The sequence below is a fragment of the Ptiloglossa arizonensis genome, chromosome 3, assembly GCF_051014685.1.
Source record: "Ptiloglossa arizonensis isolate GNS036 chromosome 3, iyPtiAriz1_principal, whole genome shotgun sequence".
Classification (NCBI taxonomy): domain Eukaryota; kingdom Metazoa; phylum Arthropoda; class Insecta; order Hymenoptera; family Colletidae; genus Ptiloglossa; species Ptiloglossa arizonensis.
The window spans coordinates 25,780,518-25,792,335 of record NC_135050.1 but is presented as its reverse complement, the minus strand read 5'-3'; the positions used below and the strand labels follow the sequence as shown (position 1 = coordinate 25,792,335).

The following is an 11,818-nucleotide window of genomic DNA, read 5'->3' as shown; positions in this document are numbered from 1 at the left end:
TTCCATTGTAAAAAAAATACTACGACACATCAACTTCGAACAACCGTAAATACACGAACGAGTCGACTGACTCATTAACTCATTGACTCATCGTCAGCTTTGAATCCAAGAGCTCCATTCCTTATCGAACGACAAAACTTATTTAGCAAACCTATTATATCCCGTGAAGAACTATTGTAAAAGAAAACACGTTTCAATTGAAAAATTAAAAATTCTAAAATCGTGGAGTCTGTCGAACTGAAAAATATTTTTACAACCGTACTTTGGTACGATAGATAGATCTCTACGATCTACACACATTGTATTCTATATACATTTACATAACTTCGCAACAAAGAACTCCATAGATGTTTCATCAGTCACTCGCAACACGAAGAATAGACGAAGAACCTGCAACGTACAGAAAAACGTGTGGTCAAGGTGTGAACGTTGTTAAACAATTAAACACTTTCGAAGTTGTACCAGGATGTCTCCATAAAACGTTTCGTTCACTTCGAGAGTGTCCGTAAATTGTATTAAAAATTGTCTACCTTATTTGGTAACCAGAAGATTGTTTCGTGAATCGGTGTATCGTTCCCTCGGTCGATTCTTCTTCGCTCGTATCGATGGGGCACCGTTTGACGGGGACGACGATGATTAATCGGTCCCCGAGTATCCAAGTTGTTGTTACGTTTCGCTCGTCTCGTGCGTACGATAATTAGCGACGTCTCGTGAAACTGAAGAAATCGCTGTATCGTGGGTGAAAGTGGCGTGACTCTTGCTACTGTTGCGTTGCACGTTGATCGCTGAGGACAGCTCCCGGCTCCCAGGGGTTCCCCTTTGTTGCGCAATTTCGCTCCGCGGAGGTCGCGTGCGACGATCTCGGTCACCTTCGTAGCTTCGATTCGTCAAATTCGAGGGTTTCGACGATCGATTTCCACCGTTTCGTCGCGTGGTCGTATCGCAAGCGTAGCGGGTCGTAAACGCGGCGAATTCGACGAAATAACCGATCGATATTTGCGAATAATCGATTTCGAGTTGTTGATTCTCGGTACAGTTATTTGAATACTTCCGTAGCTTCGATTCGTCAAATTCGAGGGTTTCGACGATCGATTTTCACCGTTTCGTCGCGTGGTCGTATCGCAGTCGTAAACGCGGCGAATTCGACGAAATAACCGATCGATATTTGCGAATAATCGATTTCGAGTTGTTGATTCTCGGTACAGTTATTTGAATACTTCCGTAGCTTCGATTCGTCAAATTCGAGGGTTTCGACGATCGATTTCCACCGTTTCGTCGCGTGGTCGAATCGCAAGCGTAGCAGGTCGTAAACGCGGCGAATTCGACGAAATAACCGACCGATATTTGCGAATAATCGATTTCGAGTTGTTGATTCTCGGTACAGTTATTTGAATACTTCCGTAGCTTCGATTCGTCAAATTCGAGGGTTCCGACGATCGATTTTCACGAGCTGGTGTTGCAGTCGTAGCGGGTCGTAAACGCGGCGAATTCGACGAAATAACCGATATTTGTAAATAATGCTATTTTGGGTTGTTGATTCTCGGTACAGTTATTCGAATACTTCCGTAGCTTCTATTCCTCAAATTCGAGGGTTTGGACGATCAATTTTCACGATTCGGCTTTGTCACGAGCTCATATTGCAGTCGTAGCGGTTCGTAAACGCGGCGAATTCGACGAAATAACCGATATTTGTAAATAATACTATTTTAGGTTGTTGATTCTCGGTACACTTATTTGAATATCGAAACAAAGTAATCTGGAATAACGAGTTGCACAGCTGTTGCTTTTTATTTCAAATTGAACAGAAGAGACAAGCCTTGAAATAATAGTAGAAGAAAATTTCGCGCAAACACTCGCAGTATCGTATTTGTGGAGATTATTGAGGAATATTGAAAACGTTTTATTTAAAATTCTTTGCAAAGATTCTTCCTCGTTCTATCCGTTCTTGAAGAAAATAATCGCGTTCGTATTCCTTGGTAAGTAAATTAAATAGAAATCATGTTGAAAACTTGAATCGATGGATAAATAATCGTTACCAAGTGTTCTCGTACGCGAGATAAACTCACTACGTACAATGATGTAACAATGATGTACAATGTTTCGTTAGCATGCTTCTAATAAAAATTTCACCTCGAACGCGGACGACAATGCGTGTAAACGTTACAGTCTTTGTATTGGGTCGATTCGGAAAGTCATTTCGTTTTGTTTGGTGAAAATGAAACACGATTTTTTCAGAGTGTACAAACATTTTATCAAATTATATATTCTCCATTTTGGAGAAGGAAATCACTTTCCGAACAACCCAATGTATTACAAATTGACCGTCGGGAGATTTTTCTTTGAAATTTCACGCGATCGAGGATGCAACAAAGCGGTAGGGATCGCAGTGCACCGAGAGTGCAACGTTGGAAAGTCGCGGATACACGACCGATTTTTTCAGAGTGTACAAACATTTTATCAAATTATATATTCTCCATTTTGGAGAACGAAATCACTTTCCGAACGACCCAATGTATTACAAATTGACCGTCGGGAGATTTTTCTTTGAAATTTCACGCGACCGAGGATGCAACAAAGCGGTAGGGATCGCAGTTCACCGAGAGTGCAACGTTGGAAAGTCGTGGATACACGACCGATTTTTTCAGAGTGTACAACATTTTATCAAATTATATATTCTCCATTTTAGAGAACGAAATCACTTTCCGAACGACCCAATGTATTACAAATTGACCGTCGGGAGATTTTTCTTTGAAATTTCACGCGACCGAGGATGCAACAAAGCGGTAGGGATCGCAGTTCACCGAGAGTGCAACGTTGGAAAGTCGCGGATACACGACCGAGTTTTTCCGACGTTCGACTAGGAGCAATTACGGGGCACGGGAAATTACATCGAACTTGTACGGGCGTCGTTGAAAGTACGATAAAGTTGGCCAATGAGCGTAATAAAATTCGTCTGGTACGTTGAGGCGCGAAGGAAACGAACGATTAGGAAAAGACGCGATTACGACGGTCGGTACGTCGCCGATAAAATAAATCTAACGATGTTGCAACGCCCCGACACCTTTGCACCGCACGGGATGCGCATAATTTACAAACGTACGAGCGCTTAGACATAACGAGCACGTTTTATCGTCGTTAAATCGGTGTTTCGTCGCCGAGACGCGAATTCGAACGTTACGCGACGAATCTCGCGCGCGGAAAGTTAATTCGATCGGTGATAAAAAAAAAAAAAAAAAAAAAAAAACGTCGAACATTTCGAACCCACGTTTAAACGATCGAGTGACGCGTACCACCGTGTGATCTCATCGAACGAAAAAGTTGGGATTTTTCGAGTGAATTTTTTCGTCTTCGTGAAAATCGATCTCTAAGGAAGCCCCGAGGCAACGTATCGATCGCGTGGATGATTGTTTTTCGTTGGAGTTTCGAATTCTTGAAATTCTTCTCGATTTCGTAAAGGTCGTGAAAGCTTTCCGCTTTGCTCGAGAAATGATAAATATCGCGTCGTAAACGAAACGATGAAATACCAAGGAGAAGTGGGTGGCAGGCTAACTCCGCGTTCGAGTAAACGAAAAAGCGGTTCAAAGGGCGTGAAAAGTGACCGAGTGGGAAAAAATGAAACGCAGGGAGGAGAGAAAAGCCCGTTTGCAATGTTGCGTAAATTCTAATTGGGATAAAGTTTCGAGTCGTTGCGGAGAAGCGTCTATTACGTTGAAACTGGGACTCGTTGCACGAAGGACGCCTATAGAGAAAATAAAAGGGGGAAAAAAAAGAAGAGGAATTCGATACAACTCGACGCATAAATATCTAGGTGACACGAAATCTCTGTACGGTTGGTCTTTGCCATTCGTTGCAGCTCCCTCGCGATATGATTTCATCGGTGTGCAATTCTACAAAGTATTTTCCTACGTTTTCACGGTCTTTTGGATTCTGATTCGAGAAATTACGTTCATTCTACTTTCTATCTCGTCGTGTAATAGCTTTCAAACGAAGGCGAAACGGGAATTATTCTCCCGTCGAATCTCATTTAATATTTCCAAATTGAACGTAGCGTTCCGGAACGACTCGTGCTACGCGGAAGGATCATTTCGATTATTTTCTTCTTTCTTTTTTTTAAATAATCCTTGAAAGATCGTACTGTACATTTTCGTTCTTTCTTCGTAAAACTTCGAACGTACATATTTATATATATTTATTATCCAATGTGTCATATCCTTTTGTATAAAAGATAAGAAAATTTAAAGAAAAGAAGAATAAAATTAAAATAAGAGGAACGATGAAAATAGACAACAGATATCCACGATCCGTGTGGAGAAAAGTTACGAATATTTCATCGTTTAAGAAGTGTTCGAATATTAAATTATCATATATAGAAGTAAATAAATATAATCGGTGCAGAAAGAAAGTCACGAGTATGTTTACCATTAGCCAATTTACGTTCGAATATCAAATTATTAAATTATTCGAACGTACATAGTTGCAATTGTAACAAATTTTCGCCGACGAATGTTTCCTTTTTTTCGTTAGTTTTTCGCTGTTCAGTGGAATATCGTATCGCGATCATTGTTATGCCACAGTGAATGTCGAGTACGAGGTACTCGTGGCACGCCAAGCCTTCGGATCCGAGACCACGTTTGAACGTAGCGCGCGTGCCGTAAACGCTTACATGCTATCTCGCTTCTATCTTCTCCTTTCTCTTCGACACTTTCACTGTCACTTCGTACGGCTGTGAATTCTGTTTAGGTATTTCAATCGGCTGCCTCCGGGACTAACGCCCGTCGTCGTTCACCGACCAAACAATCGAATCTTTGTCGCAAACAATGCCACCTTAATTCAACCTTCTTCGAGAGCGGTATACGGGCACACGAGTGTTCCGTTCGATCAATGCACTCTGAAACATCTCGGAGCCGTGTCTCCCAAAGTGGGAGGGGAGGGGGCGGGCGAGACCCCTAGAGGCGGGGCTTCTCGATTCAAACGAGGCGCGAAAGAAACTTTTTCGCGCGGAAAATTATAACTCGAATATTTATTTATATTGTACGTTTACAATGGTGAATCGCTCTGTATAGAATTAAAATTTCTAAGTATTATAAATCTACACGGGATATTCGAATAACTCGAATATTTATTTACAGATATTTTTCCTGTACCGTTTCAACGGTTTTGGAGACGAATCGCTTCGTACGAAGTTAAAATTCCAAATTATTATAAATGTACGCAGTCTATCGATCTTGTCCCTTTATATCGATCCAAACGAGGCGCGGAAAATTATAAGTCGAATATTTATTTATATTGTACGTTTACATTGGCGAATCGTTTCGTACAAAATTAAAATTTCATAGTATTATAAATCTACACGTTATATCGTCGGGAAATTTAAATAGGAAAGATTGTGAATAACTCGAATATTTATTCACATTCTACATTTACATTGACAAATCGCTTCGTACGAAATTAAAATTCCAAATCACTGTAAATCTACACAGTCTGTCGATCTTGTCTCGTTGCATCGTCGGAAAATTTAAATACTAAATTGAATTGAAATTATACGTACGCGTAAGTGTCTTCGAGAAGGTTACGCGTACCACTTATCTCGTTTGGTAAACGTTCCCATTTGTACACTTTGGTCGAAGGAAATTATATTTACAAATGCGTTACACTAGGATACCCACGTTCTCGTCGATATTCGATATTGTACAATAGCGGTGACCGTTTAGGGATGATACCGTGGATCGGTGCATTGTATCGAGCTAATCGCAGTGTCTTTGATATTTGATATACGTCAATGTTTCGAGACGCGTGTTGGCATTATTGCGCAATATACCGAGAATTTGGTATTATTGATACATTATCATTGCAGTGGTACCTTTAAGGGTGAACGCGAAATAGAAAGAAATGTCGATGTTCGAATAAAATTTAAATTTTCGAAAACTAGCTGCACATAGATGTAAAATATTATTTCGAGTCAATCGAACAAACAGTTCCCGTGAAAAGTTACCCACCAGTTCGTAAAATCCTGATTCGAAAAAAACGCGTTTAAAGTTCAAGGATCGGCGCGCTGCGACACGGGAAACGTTATATCTTCGTTGATACTTTGAATTTTGTCGTAATGTTTGAAAACAGTGTCAGCAGAGAGTTGAATTTTAAATACGAGAAACATCGATTTCCTAAAATCGGAAAGTTTCCCTTTAGCATTCTCGAATCGTTAGCACTGAACATCGAGAAACGCTCGTGCTCGAATCTCGCCCACGATATTGTAAACCGGTATTCGTAACGAATTCAATTACAAAAAGAATGCAAAAGTGAACCGATCTTCTAAACTCGAAAAGATCGCTCTTAACCGTTTGTACTCGACCACCGACCGATACACCGTAATTCTTTTAACGTTGAGAGATAAAAAATTAATTTTACCATTTATCTTCACTCGTCAGATTCTGTAAGATTCTCGTAAGATTCTTTCGTTAGAACTTGTTCAGTTCCCCGTGTAAAAGAACGAATCGTTTGCAAAATGTTGAACGCGCGAATGTTCAATTACGATATTCTCGAACCCGTAACCACGCTGTACACACGTCGAACGCTCGCAGTTCCAACATCCGGAGGAGTGGGGGGGATTGAGGGACCGCTCGCGGTCCCGACTCGCGGCCCGACGGGCCCCCGTGCCGGGGCATTGCTCGGTCCCCGTCCGTGGCTCGTGCGCGTCCTTAAATTAGCGAAACTGGCGCACCGAAATTAACCCAGTTATGCGAAAGAGAGGATATCGAATAAATTCAACGCGCAGCCGCGTGGTATTGGTGGCGTCAGTGTTGTATGTGGGTGTTACCGGCGTGTGGGTGTAACCGGTGTGCGCGTCGACGATAGGGGAAGGGGTGGGGGGAGAGGGGCAGCTCGACGAAGCTTGTACAGGTTCCACGGGATCGAGAGAGTGAGTGAGTGAGTGAATGAGAGAGAGAGAGAGAGAGAGAGAGAGAGAGAGAGAGAGAGAGAGAAATGAACAGTTTGTAGAAGGACAAGGAAGTACGCAGGGACGAATAGGGTGAAAGAGGAAAGTTCAGTCGCTCGGTGGTGGAGGAGCGTGGGGAGGGGGAAGGCCTAGAAGTAGAGGCTTCCGAGTTCGGAGGGCGTACGTATACACACACAGAGAGAGAGAGAGAGAGAGAGAGAAGGGAACCATAGACAGAGAGAGCTAGATAGAGGGACAAGGTATGAGAAACGAGGCCTTCGGTGTTTCCCTTTGAAGGCACTCGGGCGGTCCACCTGCCACCGCCGCTGTTGGCGGCTGTCTGCACGGAACGAGGGGGCGGTGGTGCGGCGGTGGCGGTGGCGGCGGCGGCACGAACGGAGAGCAGTGATGCTCTTCGCGGTTCCACGGATTGATCTTCGAACGGTTCGTTCCCGTTTCTAGCTGGCTTCGACGCGTATCGCACGACGCACACCTGGACCACGACTTTGCAAACTGTTTTCACGCAACAGCCTCGAATTTCCGCGATTACCGGAACCGCGACTCTATCGACGAGTGGATCGTATATAAATATCTCCCTCTCTCTCACTCTTTCTCTCTCTTTCTGTCTCCCTCTTGCGTTCTTTGCTCTTCGTGCTTCCATTCTCGGTGCAGGTTACGACGACCCCCTGATCACCGATCGTCCCTCGCGTCGGCTCGCTCGATGATTTCGTGAAACGGTAGAGTACTCGAGTGCTCGTGGTACATACCCCGTACACGTGTCCAGGAGATCGTGGAGAGGAAGTGGACTCTCACCGAGCGGACATCCTCGAGAAAGATACGGCTCGCGGTGGGGAACCACCGCGTGGAATCAGCGAGATTGGTTACGGATTCTGGGAATAACAACGGGAGAGAACGACCCTGATATATGTGTACACGTGTTTGATAACGTTCCCCGAATCGCCGAGATACTTTTCGAAATTGGTGTACACCTGTCTGGGGAATTGTGGAGGGAGTGGACACTCGTGGAGTATCTCTGAGGGAAACGAGGGACGAGATTCTTTTTGCAAGAACGCTATCTGTGTAGAATCGTCGAGATTCTAGTAAAATTTTGAGAATAAACATAGGAGAGAGTAAAAACACCCCTTAAAAATTGGTGTACACGTATTTGGAGAATCGTGGAGGAGCTGGACTCTTTCTGAACGGACATCCTCGAGGAGGTTTCACCTTTGGAAAGATTCAAGACGTGGTTCCTTTCTCGATAATACTCTCCGTGTAGAATCGTCGAGATTGTAATCAAATTTTGAGAATAAACCTAAGAAAGAGTAAAGACACACTTTAAAAATTGGTGTACACGTATTTGGAGAATCGTGGAGGAGCTGGACTCTTTCTGAACGGACATCCTCGAGAAGGTTTCACCTTTGGAAAGATTCAAGACGCTATTCTTTCCTCGATAACGCTCTCCGTGTAGAATCTCCTCGAGATTATAGTCAGATTTTGGGAATAATCTCACCAAAGATCGAAAACACCCGTAAAACTGTTCTGGCAAGCTCGACCGCTATGTAAATCCTGTTAATGCACCGTTGACGAGGCTCGATCCTCGTCTGGTAACAGGATCGTCGATCGAAAGGATCTTCAGTCAGCTTCCGAGCAGATGAGCGTCGTCGACCTGATTATGTTTCTGGACGTCTGCCAGATCTATCTACAGTCCAGGCGGAAGTCACGGAGCCTGTGCACCCTCTGGGCCATCGTCACGTTCGTGCGCACGGAGGACCCTAGCGAGTTCATCCGCTGGTGTCACGCGTATACGGTGCCCCATCTTCGTTACCGCGAAGACACCGTTGCCACCGAGGACAAGAAGAAACTACGAGTCGACAAGATGATCCTGCAACGTCCACAGGAGCTGTTCAACTACGGTTGTTTACCTCCGTGCGACATCGATTTGTAAAACGTCGATCCACGTTTCGCGACACGCGTAAGTGTCACGATCAGGGCTGATCGGTGCTCGATTCTTCTGTACCCCGACAACCGTGCGCAAACGATGAACCAAATATTGTAAATCCGTCAGGGGTGTGCGGCTACCGGGAATTTCTGGCTCGAGTCTCGAAAGTTCGCGCGTTAAACAAATTCGAACACTAAACGATCAGTCGATTCAGAATCTTTCTACACCGTGTATCTTGCAAGCAACGAGACCGGTCTCGTGTATATTTTTGCAAGATTTTTTCTAGTCCACTTCGATGAAAAATTTGCTTCGAAATAATTCCCTTGGCAAGCGGAGGCATTGTTTCTATTTTCGCGATACTGTCTACTTGTATTTGTCTTCCACCGAAATTGTTTTCAGTCGGTTGGAATCTTCCGGGCGATGTTCACGGTTCGAAAACGACCCTTGAGATGAATTTTGATTTTTGAGAAAAGAGAAAAGTTACGCGAAATGAAATCGGAGGAGTACGAAGACTGTGAAAACAAAGGAGTACTATTTTTAACTGAAAATTTGTTTGTAGTCAATTGTGGGGTGTAAAAATGTGGGAGCTTTTTCTCGGTATGTAAAAAACCCTAAGAAAGTATTACAAATTTGATTTACTTCGTATCCTTGTGGTCAGATTCTTGATGAACTAAACTTGTGGTCAGATTCCTGATGAATTTTGGTTTCAAGATATTGCTGTTCCATTTCCGTACTGCTACACTCGTTGCCAAATAGCTCGTGTAATCTCGTTCGCGTTGAAACCGATAACGGTGGTGGAATAAAGTTACATGTCTTAAATAACAAAGTAGCGTTTTCACAACGTTGCCAACTACCGAGAACCGAGATCAGTCTTGTCACTTTTTAGACGCAGCTTGTAAACTGCGATGCTTCTTCGCGATTTTTCCACCAGGTTCTCGACTCAAACTCCCCTATTCTATATTATAATCAAACGTTAAAAGTTAAAAGAATTCGGGTACCGAAACCTTGCGAATTCTCGAGACCCAACCCAAGGTACCCGCACACCCCTACAATCTACACAGCTTCATCCTTACCGAACCGAGTCGTCTTTTACCCATAACACTTTCTCTAAACTGGCTGAAAATGTTTAAAGTGAATCATGAAACATTCGATGGAAAATTTTGGTAAACACTCGGTTACGGAAACCGTACAGAGAAACAGGTCCGGGGCAAGTCCGACTCGCAGAGGACGACAAGAAAAATAAGTAGTACACTTCGCGTAAGCTCGACGATATAAAATCTCGATCACAGTGAATAGCGAACGTTCGAACACGATCGACGAAAGCACCGATGAAGATCGATCGATTCGAAAAGTTGCTCATCGGTGTTCAAAATCGCGCGGTCGTTTCCGATGCGAGCGAGGATGTGAGAAATCTGTAAAGCGAGTAGGGTCGATCCTTTCTTGAAAAGGATCGGGACGTTTCATCGAGGGATCGGGTAACTTTGAAAGTCCTTGGTAACGTTTTGATAGGGTGACACGTGCTCTACTCGAGTTTCGGCCAGCTTTTACGGTATAATCGGGACCGCGTAAAAAGCCAGTCCAGTTACGGTAATTAACTCTTAGGATTAAGAGCGGGAGTCGTTTGAAGAGTAATTCCTCGTTCGGCAATCTTAATTACCACTCGTCCGGACTCGATCTACCTGTGGATTCTGCTTTTAATTCGTATTCCCCTTTCGCTGTTATTCCTCCCGGGTCGGGTTTTCGGCGCCCTTGCTCACCGAGTCGGAGTGGATCGACGAGTGGACGTCTTGCAGTGTTCTTCTCTCGTCGACGAAGAGGCCACTCGACCTGTTTGTGTCGACGGGGACCTCTTTCATAGTCGTCGTCGTCGTCGTCGTCGTCGTCGTCGGCTAACAAGGGCTCTCCAGTGTTACGATACCTGGTTGAATAGGAACTCCAACGAGAGGAGTGCCTGCCGTCCCGGTGAACACGAATCGAGTGGAAATAGTTATTGTTCGATGATCGCCGTGGCTGATCAACGACGATGATAGCTTTTTGTTGGTCGTCGTGGACGCGAGAAGTGAAAGGGAAGTAAAATGTATAAACCAGTGATTAAAACTGGAGCGAATAAGGTATCGGTGTTCCGTGAATCGAGATTCATGGGAACGTCGATCAATGGAAGGGGTACCCTTGGAGAAGATTGTGTCTCGTTTGGAGAAACGTTTCAACATCGATAATGCAGAGTAGGATGGAAGATTCAATATTGAAATGAAATTCTGAAAAGATTTTTGGAAATTGAAGAGAACAGGGTATCGGTGTTCTATGAATCTCGATTCATGGGAGCCCGTTCCGAAGGGGTACCTTCGGAGAAGATTGTGTCTCGTTTGGGGAAACGTTTCAACGTCGATGATGCAGAGTAGAATGGAAGATTGAGTATCGAAATGAAATTCTGAGTAGAAGATTTAGGAAAGTGGAATGAACGAGGTATTGGTGTTCTATGAATCTCGATTCATGGGAGCCCGTTTCGAAGGGGTACCTTTGGAGAAGATTGTGTCTCGTTTGGAGAAACGTATCAACATCGATGATGCAGAGTAGGATGGAAGATTCAATATTGAAATGAAATTCTGAGTAGAAAATTTAGAAACTGGAGCGAACAGGGTATTCGTGTTCTATGAATCTCGATTCATAGTTAATCACTGGGAACATCTTTCGAAGGGTATTCTTATAAACAACGTTTCAATGTTTCAAACAAACAATACAACGGTAGGGTAGACCTACCCTATCAAACTACGAGTGGGAAATTGACCACCCTTTAAATTTAATTTTATTGTTTAAATTTCTCAGAAATTGGCTTATAAAAGGTGAGGTAAATACGATACATCGCTGGTTGAGGCAATCTAAACAACTGCTCCACCGAAACACGATTTTCCTTCGATCGGTGTTTACCGGGATACAAAAGTTAGAAG

The 11,818-nt window shown here is 43.7% G+C and overlaps 1 protein-coding gene across 2 annotated transcripts in view; it reads left to right on the top strand.

The window, feature by feature from the left end:
• The window catches only part of Fid (class I SAM-dependent methyltransferase fire dancer), a 63,445-nt gene that overhangs the window by 15,153 nt on the left and 36,474 nt on the right, over window positions 1-11,818 (top strand). Inside the window, exon 1 of one of the 2 annotated variants that reach the window (XM_076306969.1) lies at window positions 8,717-9,470. The exons of the other annotated variant lie outside the window; for it this stretch is intronic. The gene's annotated coding sequence lies outside the window, so the exon portion shown is untranslated. Of the gene's footprint in view, window positions 1-8,716; window positions 9,471-11,818 lie in introns of those variants that run through there. 2 annotated transcript variants of the gene reach the window in all.